Source organism: Bacillus rossius, chromosome 1 (genome assembly GCF_032445375.1).
Source record: "Bacillus rossius redtenbacheri isolate Brsri chromosome 1, Brsri_v3, whole genome shotgun sequence".
NCBI classification, from domain to species: domain Eukaryota; kingdom Metazoa; phylum Arthropoda; class Insecta; order Phasmatodea; family Bacillidae; genus Bacillus; species Bacillus rossius.
The window spans coordinates 206,182,354-206,200,247 of NC_086330.1; positions in this window are offsets into that span (position 1 = coordinate 206,182,354).

Sequence of the window (17,894 nt, forward strand, 5' to 3'; positions counted from 1 at the left end):
TGGAAAAAAGAACACGGATTCCTAGTTATAGTCAAAGACTGGCCTCTATATAAGGGAAGGTACAGACAAGGTTTCGATCAGATTATCGTCAAACATGAGTCATAGAATTTCGAAATTCGGTCGTAGCAGACGAGACTTACGTACTGCTCTTAAGTCTCATGACGGCGATATCCTCAAATACATTTCGCTACTGGCTCAAAAAGTAGAAAGTGTGAAAAACGAATTACTAAAGTATCTCGTTGCCAACGACCAGCGCGTGGAAGCATCGGATTCTCGAATTCGCGACATGATCGAAGTATCGAATGCACAAAGACGTGACGATTTGAGGACTTTTCAAAGTAGTCTGAAAGCATCACTAACTCACTTGTCAACAAATTCAGAATTTGCCAAACACAAAAAATAAGTTTCTGTGAACGAATAAAAAAGTATAAAAAGAGGTCTTGCAATAATTTTTCAGTCAGTACAATGTCGGACCTGGCCAGTGACCTTCATCAAGCTATACAGTCTGTTCGTGAAAAATATCTACTTCCTAGACGAACCAGACATGCACGTGAGATGAAAAATGTAGAGATATTTAAACCAATCACCAGTCGCCTCGACGAACTTAAAAATAAGGAACAACCAGCCATCAATGTGAAGACAAAAGTTGAAGATGAAATGCTATCTGTAAAGAAGAGAAAGTATGAACCAGACCGAGAAGAAGAGGACTTTACGAGTACAGAGTCCATGCACAAGAAAAAAATACCGAAAAATGGACACTAAGTTAATGCAATGGTCCGACCATACCTGATATCGTTTACGAGTCGGAATAATGACACGACCTACGGAGTGTACAGAAAACATAATAAGTGGTTCCTCGGTGCTAATGAAATAGACTTTCTACCAGCAAATATCATGCGGGTAGAGGGGTTCAAAACGTACAGGACTCCGGGTCTGTTCGCATTTTTGTTTCGCAGGGAGCCCAAAGGATATTCACACAAAGATATACAAGTGTACAAAAAACTTCTAGAGCTAACCAATGCTCTTTTCGCGATAACGATCCAGATAGTGGTGTATATAAAGACGAAGATCATGAAAAAATCGACATTCTCGCTAATCTCTTCAGTGAATTAACAATACATGGTGAAGGTTAAAAAAATTAAAAAGTGGTCGGAACTTTGATTATGTGTATTAGGTCAACCCTAATGAATTGGTTGATCGCCTTAGATTTCTACATGCTTCGCTTGGTGCTGGAAACCATTCGCACATCAACGAAATAGTCTCTATACTCAAATAACTGAGGGAAGCTGACTACATACAATGGGTCGAACCGGAATCGCTCACAAACTTCTTGCTCCTGGTAGACGGAAATACCTTCGTCGCAAAGTCATAGTTCGAGGAATTGATGATTTATTCCAGGCGGACCTTGTTGAGATTATACCATATTTACGATTGAATATAGTGTTACGAACGTTATCCAGGCCACATCACGCGCAGCTGCACGCTGTAACATGATATGTGCCATGCGCACCTGGGTCGCCGCTTTATCTCCCTCCAGCCCTCCGGTACCCCCGCGTGGCACTGTTAGTTTGACATCCGAAACCTGCCAGCTGTTGTGTTGCGCGAGCCGCTGACACGTGTTTCCGAGAGATTTCTGCCGTCGGGATGGCTCGGAGTGACGCGACGGGCCCCGGCCGCTCTCGTAAGTTCTGGAATTGCGCCGGGGCCGATATATATGCCCGAGGACGCCGATTGAGAGTCAGTGGACTTCAGAGTGAAGTCGGGAGTTCTCCCGCGGCGGAGTTTCCGGGCGATAGAGTGGCGAAGTCCCTGGACGAAGGTTCCAGGGCGAAGAGTTCAGTTCCAAGCTAAGTTCCGAGCGAGGCGTCGAGCGGACCTCGGCGAAGGGGAAGTGTGACGGCGGTGGCGGAGTGCGGCGACGGAGTCCTGCGACGGAGGACCACGAGGGGTGCTGAAGCGAGAGTTGCGCCAGAGGTGCGGCCCACCGAGGCGTGTGGATTGTGAGAAGCGAGTGACTGTAGGAAGCAACATTTTTTGAGTGCAATTGATTAATTGGCCATTTAGATTATTAGCTAGTGATGTAAATAGTGGCAATAAATAAAACTGTGTGAATGAAAAAAAATCTTTATTTGGGCTATCCTTTACGAATCCGTGGTAAATCGTAACATTTTTGGTGTCAGAAGGGGGATAGCCCTAATTAAATAATTTTTAAGTAGTTAATAGTGACTTAAAAAAATAAGAGTTTAGATTTTCAGTACTAAAATTAGTGTTAGGAACTGTAGTATTAGTTTTATTATTATTATTAAAATTAGTGTTAGTGTTTAGTAGTGGTTTAGGTTAGCGCATAGGGGAAATTACAGTGGTGTTATTCTTGTAGTGTATGTGGACAAGAAATATGGCTGCCGACGACCTTAATGTCATGGCATTCTTGGTCGAAATGAAGAATGATTTGAAGAGTAGCCACGAGAAAATGGACGAGATGAAGAATAAAATCGATAACTGCCAGGAGGAGATGAAGAATAATCAGGAGAAAATGGAGAATAGGCTGGACGAGATGAAGAGTAGCCAGGAAAATAATGAAGAGTACCCAGGAAGAAATGAAGAGTGGCCAGGAAGAAATGAATAATGAAATTGCTAATTGCCAAGAGGAGATGAAAAATGCTATGAAGGAAGAGTTAGAGGACAAGAAATGAAAAAGAAGATCGATGAAACCAGCATCCAGTTGGAAGGAAAAGTACAGTGCTTGGAGCAACATGTAGCAGAACATGAAGAACTAGTAGCTCAACAGCTGGCCCAACTCGAGCACACCACAGAACAGCGAATGGCACAGCAGTTCAAATCGAGCAGGCCACTGAACAGCGAGTATCAGCGGTAACCGAAGAGTGGTGTCGGATGCTCAAGGAAGCTACATCTGCTACGAAATGGAGCAGTTATTCTGGATATGTGAAGGTGTAAGGCGCAACCTGTCACTCAAAATTCCAGCCACCCAGCTTTGATGGCCAATCATCATGGGCTGTCTACAGGCGACAGTTTGAGGCAGCTGCTGAAGTAAATGGGTGGGACGATGAAGAAAAGGCTACGGCACTCGTCTTGGCCCTGCGAGGATCTCTACTAGAGCTGCTTCAGACCATACCAGTTACAGACCAGAAAGAATATGGGGTATTATTAGAGGCCCTTGAGCTGAGGTATGGTGACCGACACATGGTGAGGTGTACAGAACAGCCCTGAGGACACGTCACCAGAGATCTTCGGAAACCCTCCAAGAGTTCGAAGCCGACATCGAGCGACTCGTGCACCTCGCCTACCCAGAAGCACCAACAGAGTTCCGCCAGCAGTTAGCCACTAGTGATTTTATAGACGGGCTCAGAGATGCGGAGGTTCAGCAAACTCTTTGTTTGGCCTGACACAAGAAGAGCTGCGAGGCCTTGGTTCATGCCCTGAAAATCGAGGCAGCACGCAGTGCCTCAAGAAACACAAACATCAGGACAATGAGAGCTGGACTGGAGCCCTACAATGCAGCAAATGCTAGAAACACCATTAATGAAGTAGATATTCTAAGGGCATTAAAGAAGCTGCTGAATGATACTCCAGGTAACCAGATCAAAACAGCAGGAGGACGCCCATGGTGCTTCATCTGCAATGAACTAGGACACATCAAGTGGGACTGTCCGACACGCAGGAAGACAATACAACAGGAAGAAATACAAGAAGACCTACAGGGAAACGAGCAATAGCTGGTATGAGGGGGCGCATGCCAGCTCTACAGGAAATGGTAGCCCCTATGGTTTTTCCTGTATCTGTATTTCGTAGAGGCCATGAAAGTTTGTTGCTCAATGGATGGATCAATGGGAGACAGTATTTACATTTGCACAGATATTGTAAATAGAGAAAAACTGAAGAAAACACCCATTCCATACAGACTCAAAACAGCAACCGGCGAAATCTCACCTGTACATGGACAGTTGGATCTGGAGTTAAGGATTGGAACTTGGACATTATCACAGACCTTTCTTGTTGCTGATATCACCGATGAGGTAGACATCATGAATCGATACAGATTCGTTATTGACATGGAAGGAAAGGTACTGCGTAATAAAGATGAAGAGGTGGCTTTGTTTACTCCCGACCAACTAGAAGTTCCTGTAATGCAAGTGGTAGTTAGCGAAACTGTTTCAGTTCCAGCAAATCATGAGAAGATAATACCAGCTCGGATTACCCTAGCGGCAACTTGAGCTACCTGATAGAGCCAGATATGAAGTTAGGATTGAAGACACTCCTGGTCGCTCGAAGCATTGCAAGATGCGGCTAGGTTGTACCTGTCGGGGTGGCCAACCTCGGCTCTAGAACAAATGTCCTTAAACCAGGGGACCCAATAGCTAGCTGCGAACCAGTCTCTTGGGTAGGCCAATGAGAGTTTTCCTCACCTGTTAGACATGATGCGCAAACACTGAACCCGAATCTGGAGCAACTACTAATGCGATGCCAAAATAATCTGACCGATGGGGAAATGGAAGAAGTAGAAGCTTTTCTGGTAAACAACCAGGATGTATTTTCCTCAGGGGATACTGACCTTAGGAGAACAAGCCTGGTCTATCATCGCATCAACACAGGTGATGCAGAGCCGATCCGACAGGCACCACGACGGCTGCCTCTAGCAAAACAGAAAGAGGCTGAGAAGTTGATCGCGGGTATGATGGAATGTGGTGTAATAGAACCATCAGCAAGTTCTTGGGTGTCCCCAGTTGTTTTAGTGGCGAAGAAGGATGGCCAACTGAGGTTTTGTGTGGACTACCGGAAGCTGAATGACATCACCAAAAAGGACAGCTACCCCCTCCCACATATCGATGACACACTTGATACACTCTCTGGCACCAGATGGTTCTCTACATCGGACCTGAAGAGTGGTTACTGGCAAGTGGAGCTACAACCAGAGTATAAGGAGAAGACTGCTTTTACGACAGGTGATGATCTGTTCCAGTTCACTGTGTTACCATTCGGGTTATGTAATGCTCCTGCAACTTTTGAGAGATTGATGGAGCTTGTCCTGCATGGCTTTACTTGGAAAACATGACTAGTAATCTGGACGACATTATTGTAGAAGGTAATACAGTGAAGGAACATTTGCAAAATCTCCAGGATGTATTCGACAGGCTTCGCCATGTCCAACCAAAGTTAAGTCCTAAGAAGTGCTTCTTGTTCCAGCATGAGGTAACATTCCTTGGGCATATTCTTCTCGCACCAAGCCATCTTGGGTGAGAGCCAGGTATCCTGTTTCCAGGGGTGTACAGGGGTAGAGAAGGTCGAGCTGGTCTTGCGGCAGTATTCACATCCGTTGGTATGCAGGTGAATAGCTAGTGAGGTGAGGGATGGGACTAAACTATTCATTGAGGATGACAGTATGAACACAAGAGTACTTTAATTGTCCTGAGGTGTACAGAACAGCCCTGAGGACATGTCAACAGAGATCTTCAGAAACCCTCCAAGAGTTTGAAGCCGACATCCAGCGACTCGTGCACCTCGCCTACCCAGAAGCACCAACTCCATGACACACGACTTTACTCCCACGCAACAAGCACTGTCTACAACATTTCTAAGAAATACAAGGTTTAGCATCATTCTCGAGCCAATAGCCCACACAAACTCTTCGTTTCATAACCAAATTTACTTAAATGATAAATAACCCGGACTTAGAATTTACTTAATTAAAAGTGAGTAAAAATTACTAAGTGCCCTGACCACACCTCATGACTGACTAAAAATAAAAATATATTTTTTTCTTAAAATGTAAACAAAACAGTAACATTAATAGTAAAAATACCAAAATAACTACGCAACACATCTGCCGCGTGCTCTCACTGGTTTCCTGAAATATCCTAAAATAAAACATTTTTATCATTAAACAATTAATCCCATCAACACATCTATCGTAATACACCTGCTTCACTGCATGCTCTTCTTCACTAAAATAAATCAAAATGTTAGACCACACATAACACTCTTATCTTATTTTATTTTTCAGTATCCCAACATTCTTTATACCTACTAACCGGCGCCTCCACCATTTCTGTCACATCTCACTTTCATAGGGGAGGGGGGGGTTTCTCTTCTTCCAAATGTAGCTCAGATAAATTATAAACTCAAAACATTAACTAGCCATAGAGCTTTTAATAACTAGAATCTTTTGAGTAGGTGTATTCTTATGCAAGAATATAAAATCAGGATACTGAGAAAAATAAGATAACTCTAAAAACAATAGAACACATAACATTTATTAAGAAAATAAATAATTAGTCATGACAAATGATGTGGCACCTTCCACATCCTCTTACTAACTTCTTGATTATGATTCCATCATTAGAACTAATACAGAAACTTTATTCATTCTTATAATTTCCCCCAGGCCACCTATTGATACCAAACGTCATTAGTTCTTCCGCAACTTCATTATAAAAATTATCAAGAATATTCACTACCACGAAAAGGGCTTTAAAAATTATTTAGTTTAAGTCTATAACATCATCATAAACATGAAAAGACAAGGATCGCGATACAAACAAATTACTGTGTTTATACTTGAAAATAAAAAGTTAACTTTAGTTCTCAACTCCTTACAGGTTAATTAAACAAGTTTTTTTTTTAAACAAATTATTTAAGAGAGCAACTACTACACCAAACGAGAATTTTAAAGTTAACTACGAAGAAACATGAAGTTGCGGAAGGCTTACACTCAGGCATCACACAGACGCCATTTCAATTTCACTCACCTAACCATTACCACGTCGCCACACGGCCGGGCAGCATAACAGCCTTCCACAGGAATACAGCCCCGCGGAAACATTTTACATCTCTTTTAAATCATTTGCTTGGCCGCAAAACCCCTATGGGGAAAACATCCTGACGGGAAGTTTTCCTGTGTTTTCCAAACACGTAAAGTTATTACAACAAGCCGGCCGCGCGCTCGGCTGCGCCGGGATGCCCACGTAGTCAGAAAACTGGCCACCAGATTGTGACACTCGCTTGCGCACGGCGAGTGCGCAAACCCCCGCTTTCATATGGCCTCAAAAGAAACGGTAAACAAGTCTGCGCCGTGTTTCTCTAGAACAGCAGCAAACAACGCGTCAGCTGGCCTGGCTGAAACGCGGTCACGCCTGCGTCCCCAGACAAATACGTGCAAGACTCGCACTCTTCCAGCCCCGCAGCAACTAAAATTACAACAGAGGTGTTACATCTTATCGTGAGGGAAACCAAGTCCCAAACTAAAGAAAATATTTAAAATTGTGTTTCCAATAAATAAAATAATTAAATAAATTAATGATAATTTTGAGCCACGTGACATCATACCTCTTCTGTTCCGCTTCCAGACTTCAATGACATGAGTACCTAATAAAGTTACAATAACAAATAATATGTAGCAAATTAAGTTTTATATTTATTCATAGAAATAAACTTTAACAATAATATAATACAATTATAAAATTTAAACTTATTTAGGTACATATATTTTTTAATTCCTTTCTGAAGGAACCCCGTATGGATTGTATTTTTGATTTTATCAATTTTATGTCAGCGTCAGGATCGTACTTCTTCCATACTTGTACAAGAGCTTGGTGTCCTTTATATATTAAATTTTTGTTTCCATAAAATTTTTTATTCTTCAACGGCCACCCAGCTGGGTGGGCTCTATACACTTAAATAAATACTCTAATCACATGTTTTGGTACATTTCTGATGTCACCTTTATCACCCTTATCACCTTCTTCATTAGGTACATGCTCCTGTGACTCCATATACTCAATTGACAAGAAGCACTATAACAATTGGAATAATATTTGAATAAAAATTTAAATCACTTTATAAAATTGAAAAGAAGCGCTTGCTGCCGAAAAGTTCATGCAAACACCTAAAGCATGACACGCTTTTCCTACAGGAACAGATGAGAACTGAAGGGAAAGGCAAGTCCCCACTAACGGCTTGAATTTAGAAACGTAATCCTTCCAAGAAACCCGCATGACGCACATTTCCTGCGAAACCCGTACGTCACGCATTCCTCTCGTGACCCATCCACCAGCGTTCTTACTGCACGGAATCATCATTCCTGCGGGAAAGAATGCTCGTCTATGGCTGGCTATTGAGCGTATCTCCAAGCAGAAAGGTATCTTCGAGAAAGATTTCACTGCTAACTAGAGTCCCGAACTTTTTAGTGTGATAAGTACATGTTCGTGAATTAGAGCCTAGGGCCTACTACCTCGAATATTTGGATTGAAAACCTATTCGTAGCGGCTTCTATGCCGAAGAGATTCAGCCTACGTTCTATCCCGATACGTACATGGTGGAGAAGATTTTAAAACGAAGAAATGGACGATCCTGCGTCAAGTGGTGGAACTTTCCACCTCGCTTTAATTCGTAGGTGGTAGCTGCAGAAATCTAGAGATGCTGAAGATTTTAGTAATTTGTCTGTGTGTTTTGTACTTGTAGTAGTGTAGAAATTATGAATTAAGTTTTATGTTTGTAAAATAACTTGTGTTATAGTTTTCTCAAACCTTTCACTTTTGTGGTATTTAAATTAAGTGGTTTTGTATCGCCCAGGGATCGAACCAATGACAGGAATCGATCGGATCAATCAGAATATTAATTGCAAATTTTTTGGTGAATTTTGGATTTTTTCCTTAATTTCTAGTATTAAAATTACGGATTTTTAAGATGGCGGCCGTACCGATAATTGCAACAGTTGTGACTTATTACAAGATGGTGGATCTGTCTCGAACAGGTGGTGCTATTATTACTTAAAATTAAAAAGAAATTACAAGTCCGAATATGCATGTTTTTTTATATAACTTATTTAATTCTCAGTATGGTAAATGTCTTGATGGCCGTGCGGTCAAAGGCGTATATTTTCAAACCTAGAGATCAGAGCTGCGATGGTTCGAATCACAGCGCTTCCTATGTATTTAGAAAAAAAAATGAATTTGCCGATAAGGACCATAATAGCTCTGGTAGGTAATGGACAATCAACCTTATGTGATAAGACAGAGCGACGCTGGAGCTCTCTAGGAACAAACAGCAGAAAAAAATTCGATGGTATCTAAGTTGGCGACCTCCAGTGGAACAAAAAATATCAATATGGCGGCCTTGACGAAAATTTCATCATGAGTGAATGGGGTGCTCGATTTAAAGATGGCGGATCCATAATGGCGGATAAAAAATGGCTGACATGTCAAAGGTCAAGGTGAAAGGTAAAGGTGAAGGTCATGCAAGATGGCCGCCGTGACGTAACAATTCAAGATGGTGGAATGGCTCCCGGCTCCACAGTTTGAAGCCTGCGCTCGGACCGCCATTTACATACAACTTGTGATGAAGCCCTGAGACCGAAACGATGGAAACGACATGTTATAATAAATAAATTTGATAAAGCTTATTATGATCACTGGGACGATAGTGAAATTAAAAGAATTTCTAATAAACAAACAAGGAAAATGGTAGCAGAAGAAATTGATTACACATCATGGGAATATCCAAACATATTGGTTGACCTGTTAAGATGTCTACATACCTATCTTTGTCAGGAAACTATTCGTGCATCACAGAAATATCCTACATACTCAAAGAACTTAATAAGGCTGGCTACATGCAATAATTACTTGTTTTACATGTATTTGTATATTGCTGCGGAATAAAATAAATAATTTAAATTACAAAAATTTTAGGTTTTATTTATTGTATTCTGATTTATAACTAAACCTGTGTTCTCGCTACTGTGTGTATTGGGGATTCGTTCCCGTGTGTACTGTGTGTTCGTTCCGTTTCTTGTTTGTACTGTGTGTACTGTGTGTTCATTCCGTTTCCTGTTTGTACTTTGCGTACTGTGTGTTTATTCCATTTCTGTGTGTACTGATTGTACTGTGTGTTCATTCCATTTCTGCTTGTCTTGTGTGTACTGTGTGTTCATACCGTTTCCTGTGTGTACTGTGTGTTCGTTATATTTCCTGTGAGAATTTGTGTACTGTGTGATTATTCCGTTTCCTGTGTATCTTGTGTGTACTGTGTGTTTATTCCGTTTCTTGTGTGTTCTGTGTGATCATTCCGTTTCCTATGTGTTACTGTGTGTTCTTTCTGTTTCCTGTTTGTACTGTGTGTTCAGTACCTTCTTTTGTTGAATGTGTTGACGTTTCGTTGAATGTGTGTATTCAATTCTGTAGTATCTTTGAATGTTTCCTAGTCCATAACCTCTTTGTCTTGATAGAACAATTTTTCAGGGATTCTTGATCTTCTTGTAAGCGTAAAACATGTTATGTTGGTTAATTGAATATAATTAGCCAATGTTGAAGAAGGTCACGTGGTTCGGATAAGACTGGTCTATATTTCTGACATTGTTCATGGCCCAGTCTCGCGGTCCGAAGACACTCTTGACCTATATCTACAGCATTGTACATGAACGTTTTAGAGGTTATCCTAGTATCGAAAAACCTTAGACTTTCTTGTTAGGCATAGGGACACCATATTTATTTAGTTGGTCAGGTATCTTGCATAGAGTTGTTTTTCGTGGATTGAATAATTAATAAACTCCGCGAAAGGTAATGGAAAACAGCATATTTTTTTTGATAATTAGATATACTTGTCACTGACCGAGAATCAAACCGAGGAAAGGAATCCAACTATTCAATATGTAAATTAATGAGTGATTTTTTCGGTGACTTTTGAAATTTTTTCCGAATTTATAGATCAATAAATACAAATTTCCAAGATGGCAGTCATAATGGCTTACTGGAGGCCACTTTTAGCCTCTTTTAGGATTTTGAATATGATTTATTAAAATTAATAATTATTTTCATAAAATTAAATTTTTATCATCCAGAGATCGAACCAAGAACAGGAATTGATCGAATTTATTTGTAAATTGATTGTAAATTTTTTTGGCGAATTTAAGAATGTTTCCCGAATTTCTAGCTCAATAATTACACAATTCCAAGATGGCGCCCAAATGACAAGATGGCGGGTGTCACACTAATAATAAATTATTTCTGCACTCTAGCAGGTAACAATTACACTAACATGGTGTCAGAGCACTCTAGCAGACGAAAACATGATAGTGGCCTCCAGCAGACGAAGTCAAGATGGCGGACATGATATCATACCAGCTGACTATATATAGATACCTTTTTATTGGTATTGGGAGGTCATTCTGTACGTGGCTTCCGTGGAGGAAGGATCTGTACTTTTCTATTGTTTGCTCTTACCAGGTTCAAACCAAGGACGGGAATTGATCTAATCATTCCATATATTAATTAGTTATTTTTTTGATGAATTTTGAAATTGTTTCCATTTAAATCGGATGATAAAGATTTAGAATATGGCGTCCATAACGATAATTGATACAGTGGTGACATGATTTAAAATGTCCGGTGTGACGTAAGACATTTTTATTACTTTTTATTGATTTTTTTAAAATATTAATTTATTACTGGTTTACTCTCGTCGGGAATCGAACCGAGAACCGAAATCGTTCAAGTAACAAAACATTTGAAGTACGCAATTTTAAACATATTTTTTTGGAAAATTTTCGGAATTTCTAGCATTAAATTATGAATTTTCAAGATGATGGCAATAACGAAACATGCAACGATCTAGAATCCAATATGGCGGCCATAACGAAAAGTGTAACGATGTCATCGTACTCAACCAAGATGGCGGGTGTAACGAAACATACAAAATTTATAGAATCCAAAATGGCGACTGTAACTATATGAGCAATGGTGGTTTTTAAGTACTATTTTATTAAATTTTATTTAATTATTTTTTTATAAATTTAAAACTTTCTTATAAATAGGTAAATAATTATTGATTTTCAAGATGGCGGACATACCGTCATACTAGGTGACGATATAGTTATATACTTTGACATAAGTAGTGGGAGGTCAGTCTCTGGTGGCTTCCGTGGAGAAAGGACCTGACTTCATTTTTTTAATTTTTGTCTTTCCTAGGTTGAACCGAGGAGTCCCGAGCACCATGGCGTAGGTATATGTTTATTAAAATATTTTTATTAAAATTTTATTAATTGTAATTTTTTATAAATTTTAATTTTTTTCAATAAAATCCGATAATAAATAAAAATTTTCAAGATAATGCCCGTAACGGAAATTGCAAAGGTATTTTTAATCAAAATTTAATAATTTTAATGTTTTTTTTTATAAATTTATGAATTTTATTATTAAAATCGGATAATAAATAAAGATTTTTAAGTTGGTGGCCGTAGTGAAAATTGCAACGGTGACGTCATAATTTAAGTGGCGTTCATGGCATCCTAATTCATAGAAATGGCTTATCGGAGACGTTAGATATGGATTCTTATGCCGTTTTTAGGAATTTGTGTTCTTTCTATGGTAAAATGACTTGAGGTTTTTCGTAATCCTAATCTTCGAATTGCCGAATTTTTTGAGAATTTTTGGCGGGATTTCTTTTCCAAACAACTGGAAATTTTGGCGAATTTTAGTCATTATGTGTTAATTTTGGCAAAATTTGAAGGTCAAGGTCATAGGTCAATGTCATCCAACATGGCAGCCATGACGTTACAATCCAAGATGGCGGACTAGCACCAAGCACCACGTGCCAGCACCAGTGCCAGGACATACATTTTTATACTACTGATATCCATAACAAACGTGAAAGCTCCAGAAAATCTGATGGTAGACATTTGACAAAGCGCAAAAAGATAAAATTCTAATAAAATGAAATTAAAACATAGTTACGTAAAAATTGACTACTAGCAAAACAATTTCATTACCTAGTATTACAAACTTCTTATACCTATAAGGTATATCCCTCAACTGCCGGCAGTTATTAAAATCTACAAAGATATTACACGTCATTTACATTAAAAATAAATATAAAAAATATTACTTTTAAAAAAATTACAGCAATTTACAATATTACGAAAAACGCTAGGAGAGTGCGCGCACCTATGACTTTAAATATTCAGTTCTCTTCACGAAGAGTAAGCTGAAGAACCTTGACGAAGTTTCTGTCCATTTCCCGCTACCAAAAACCAGAATAATCGGAGCAGCTGTAATTACATTTTCCTTCTTGGGCGAACCGCACACTCTCGTAGCTAATTTTCAAAACAGACATTAAATTTTTTTTACTGCCTGCAGTAATTAAGTATAGTCTGGCCCCAACAGCCGAGCAGTACTTTCTTGAGGCTCAACGTCTTTCAATCCAGGTCCCGTGAACGTTTACACTCCGCGCCCGATGATTGCTATACAGCCAACAGACCTCGGGTCAACTTAAGGCTAGGTCTCAGTCATGAAAAAATTGGCCTTGCGGCACTCAGGCCGTTGAGGGGTAGAAATATGAGCAGAATTCACAACACAATGCCTTACCCCCTCTCTAGACCAGCGAGGGAGGTAGGTTTTCCTTCGCCCCTTGGTCACCCTTCACCACTCCTAAGCAAGGAACCGGTATTTACGGACTGCACCCCTCCCCCTCTTCCATCCTGTAAGTTGTTATCTCTCAGGCGACCGGGAGGGAAAATCCTTCCGTCTGGCCTAGGCTCAGTAGCCTCGCATTTCAGACATGTGATTTGTCACTGCCACTATCGGTAACACACCGCGCCAGTCAGAAGGTGCCGTCTGCGTGTCATATGCTTTGATATTAGTTTGTATAGATCTAGTAACACAAGATTTTTCCCTGGGTTTATAGCTAGTTTGTTTTTATATCTCAGCGCTATGGATAAGCGTATCAGTATAAATAGTTTTTCAATAACATATTGGGAAAAAATAATAAAAAAGATAAAAAATTATCTTATTTTCAGTAATTATGGTGTTTATAAGGTGTTTATGCTTGTTTGGCTAGCCTTGCACTGCATTCCTACTCCAGACATTACAATCTGTAAGTGCGAGATTTACTTTTACCAATGCCAAACAGCAAATCCACACATAAACACACTGCATTTCTTAAAAACACTGTACCGTTGCCATGTAATTTTCATAACACGTAAATTCGACCATTAAAAATACTTAAAGGAAACTACGCAGGCAAGATTTAAATAGGCGCTTTTTGACAATTTTCACAATTTTGTTATGTTTTTATATACTAAATAGGATAAAAACTAAAGGATCATCTCTAGATAATAAATGTTTAAATTTTATTTTAAAAAACCATAATCCCACACCGTTTACTTCCTGAGATACGCGCATACGCATACAAGCTGAGTCTCACTATAAAAAAACTACGTCCCCAGTCCTCTTGAATAGATGCATGGGAACGTTTTCAGTTTTCTGTATAATCAGTTTTAAGACACAGTAGTTTACAATAAAAGAATGTAAACATCAACACAAGTTAGTCTCCAAATGAAAAACGTTTTCCGATTACATGTAAAATGTCAAAGAACCATATTCTAAACTCATCTGCTTAAATGTCATGCTGTAAACAAGGAAGCATAAAAATGTTCTGCATTTCATGGAGTAAAGCGGGAGTACAAATTCGATACTAATATATATATATATACATATATAAAGAAACAAAATCGTACAGATTTGGTACTTACTTCACTAGAAAGTGAACTATAGTTGTTTCTGTAAGTTCTCTTCCCCCGGCAGCAACAGCTACAACTGTGAGTAATGGAATTTCATCATGTTCTATGTGACCACGTTTCTTGGCCTCTTCAATTTCTTCCTTCACAGCTGTTTTCATTTCAGCTTGCGCAGCCTTCGCCCAATGTTCCTCCAAATTGTCATGATATTTTTTTTAATGTGTTAGGTGCCATTCATAGGATATCCATTGTAGTCATCATATCTTCTAGCTGAGACTGTCCTCCGCAAGTACTTATTAATGCTGACACAGCAGCAGTGTTTAAATCCGTGGATGTAGAGCTCCGTTTTATATTCGTCCAAACGGTGGATTTCAAATCGCACATTTGGCATTTCAGTTCTCTTCCCGAACTCAGGCCTTCTCTTTTCTCAGAAATGGGAATCATATTTTTCAATGAACAATGAAAGGGAATGTGATCATCTAAGTCTTTTAACAGTTGGAAAATGAAGCCGATTACCAAAAAATACATAAATAGATTCTGCTAGCTTGTAAACTTATCATTGTTGAGCAAAGATAGAGTTCTAGTACAAGCCAGAATTTTGTGTATTTTTTGTCAATTTTTTTTAAATTTTTAATTTATTTCTTTTATTTTTAAATTTTTTAATTTTTTATTTTATGATAAAAAAGAAAACGTTTGGCGGTTTTCTTCGAGTGCTTCTGATTAATCTGGTTAATATTATGGTGGTTATCTCCGTGAGGTCCTGATCAATCTTGCCAATATTATGATGGTTTTCTCCGTGTGCTCCTGATTATTCTTGCCAATATTATGATGGTTTTCTCCGTATGCTCCTGATTATTCTTGTCAATATTTTGATAATTTTTCCCGTGTTTTTGCGATCATTCCTGTGGTTTCTTCAAGTGCTTCTGACTATTCTGAGAAACCGCTCTCTGCATGGATTTATTTTTGTCTATTGAGACATGACATTTTATTTTGAGTTACATTTAATTCGATACTTTCTGCTACTAAATCAAAAACTTGCAATATTTTTATCAGGTGGAATTTAAAAAAATATCATGACTCAGTCAAATTAATAATATGCTTTGAGAAATCTGTGAAACACTGACTGGAAGAACAAAATTCCTTTTCCATGGAGTCTAGCGAAGCCATCGTTCTATTGCGATCGATAGTGAGCATCCCGCATCCCGCATAAAATAAATAAATATTATTTACCTGCAAGCAACACGTGATGTCATCTGATGACAATAATCGACACTACTTTAAACAGGTTATTTTGCATGAGATAAATTAACTCTCACCACTGAATAGTGCTATTGTAGACAGTTAGAGACATGAAGTTTCGTAGCCGCGTGGCCAATTAGACATGCAGTCTCGTAACCATGCGTTCTGGAAGCTTCGTAGTCCTATAGCCTCGCGATCATGTAACCTTGAAGACTTGCAATCGCATAGTCTCGTAACCTCATGAGTCGTAGTCTCGTAGTCATGATGCATTGGAGCCTCGTAGACTTGAAGCTACGTAAGCAAGTAGCCTTATAATCTTATAAAAAAAATAATGCTGATGGTGCAGTTGGAGCAAAAGAGAAAATTTCGTCGAAGACAGATGTGACAATTGGAGCCTTGTAGACGAGTAGCTTCGTAGCTTCGTAGTCAAGTAGTCATGCAGACTTGTATTCCTTTATCCACGCAGTCACGTAAACTCATTTTCTAGAGGCTTCATAGCTCTGTAGCCTCGAAGTCTCGTAAACTTGAAGATTTGTAGTCACTTAGTCTCGTAACCTCATAGCTCGTAGTTGCGTAGAGATGATGACTTGAAACCTCGTAGAATTGTAGTCTCGCAGTCTCGCAACCACGCGATCTGGAAGCTTCGTAGTCCTATAGCCTCGCGATCACGTAACCTTGAAGACTCGCAATCGCATTGACTCGTAACCACATGGGTCGTAGTCTCGTAGTCATGATGCATTGGAGCCTCGTAGCCTTGAAGCTACGTAAGCAAGCTGCCTTGTAATCTTATAAAATAATGCTGATGGAGCAGTTGGAGCAAAAGAGAAAATTCCGTCGAAGACAGATGCGACAACTGGAGCCTTGTAGACGAGTAGCTTCGTAGTCAAGTACTCATGCAGACTTGTAGACCTGTATCTTCGCAGTCACGTAAACTTGTGTACTAGAAGCTTCGCAGCTCTGTAGCCTCGCGAGCCATGTATAACTTATAACCAGTTAGATCATTTTAGACTTGTAGCCATGTGACCTCATAGTCTCTTAGACTCTAAGAATTCTAGCCAAATATATTTGGAGTCAAAAGACTTTTGGAACAAAAAGACTGTTGGTGTCAATGACTGATGGAGCCAATGAATATTGGAGCCAATGAATATTGGAGTCAATTAATAATGGAGCCAATGAATATAGGAGCCAAAAGACTGTTGGAGTCAAAAGACTGATGGAGCCTTTTGGAGCAGGTTGGAACATTTGGAGCAATTGGAGCCAATTTATATTGGTGCCAATGAATATTGGAGCCAATGAATGTTGGAGCCAATGAATATTGGAGTGAGCGAATTAATGGAGCCAATAAATATTGGAGCATTTGGAGCAATTGGAGACAATTGATATTGGAGCCAATGAATATTGGAGCCGATGAGTATTGGAGACAATGAATATTGGAGTCAATGAATATTGTAGCCAATGAATATTGGAGCCAATGTATATTGGAGCCAATGAATATTGGAGCCAATGAATATTGGAGCCAATGAATATTAGAGTCAATTAATAATGGAGCCAATGAATATAGGTGCCAAAAGACTGCTGGAGTCAAAAGACTGATGGAGCCTATTGAAGCCTGTTGGAGCATTTAGAGCAATTGGCCAATTTATATTGGAGCCAATGAATATTGGATCCAATGAATATTGGATCCAATGAATATTGGATCGAGCGAACTAATGGAGCCAATTTTAATATTGGAGCCAATGAATATTGGAGCATTTGGATCAATTCGAGACAGTTGATATTGGAGCCCATGAATATTGTAGCCAATGAATATTGGAGCCGATGAATATTGGAGCCGATGAGTATTGGAGACAATGAATATTGGAGTCAATGAATATTGGAGCCAATGAATATTGGAGCCAATGATAATTGGATCCAATGAATATTGGAGCCAATGAATATTGGAGTCAATGACAAATGTGCTGCCTTTTCGATGATGGTGCTGCCATTTCGATGTCGATGCTTCCAAATGTGCCGCCTTTTCGATGGCGGTGCTTCCAAATGTGCTGCCTTTTCGTTGGCGGTGCTGCCTTTACGTTGTCGGTGCTTCCAAATGATCTGTCTTTTTGTTGGCGGTGCTGCCTTTTCGTTGTTG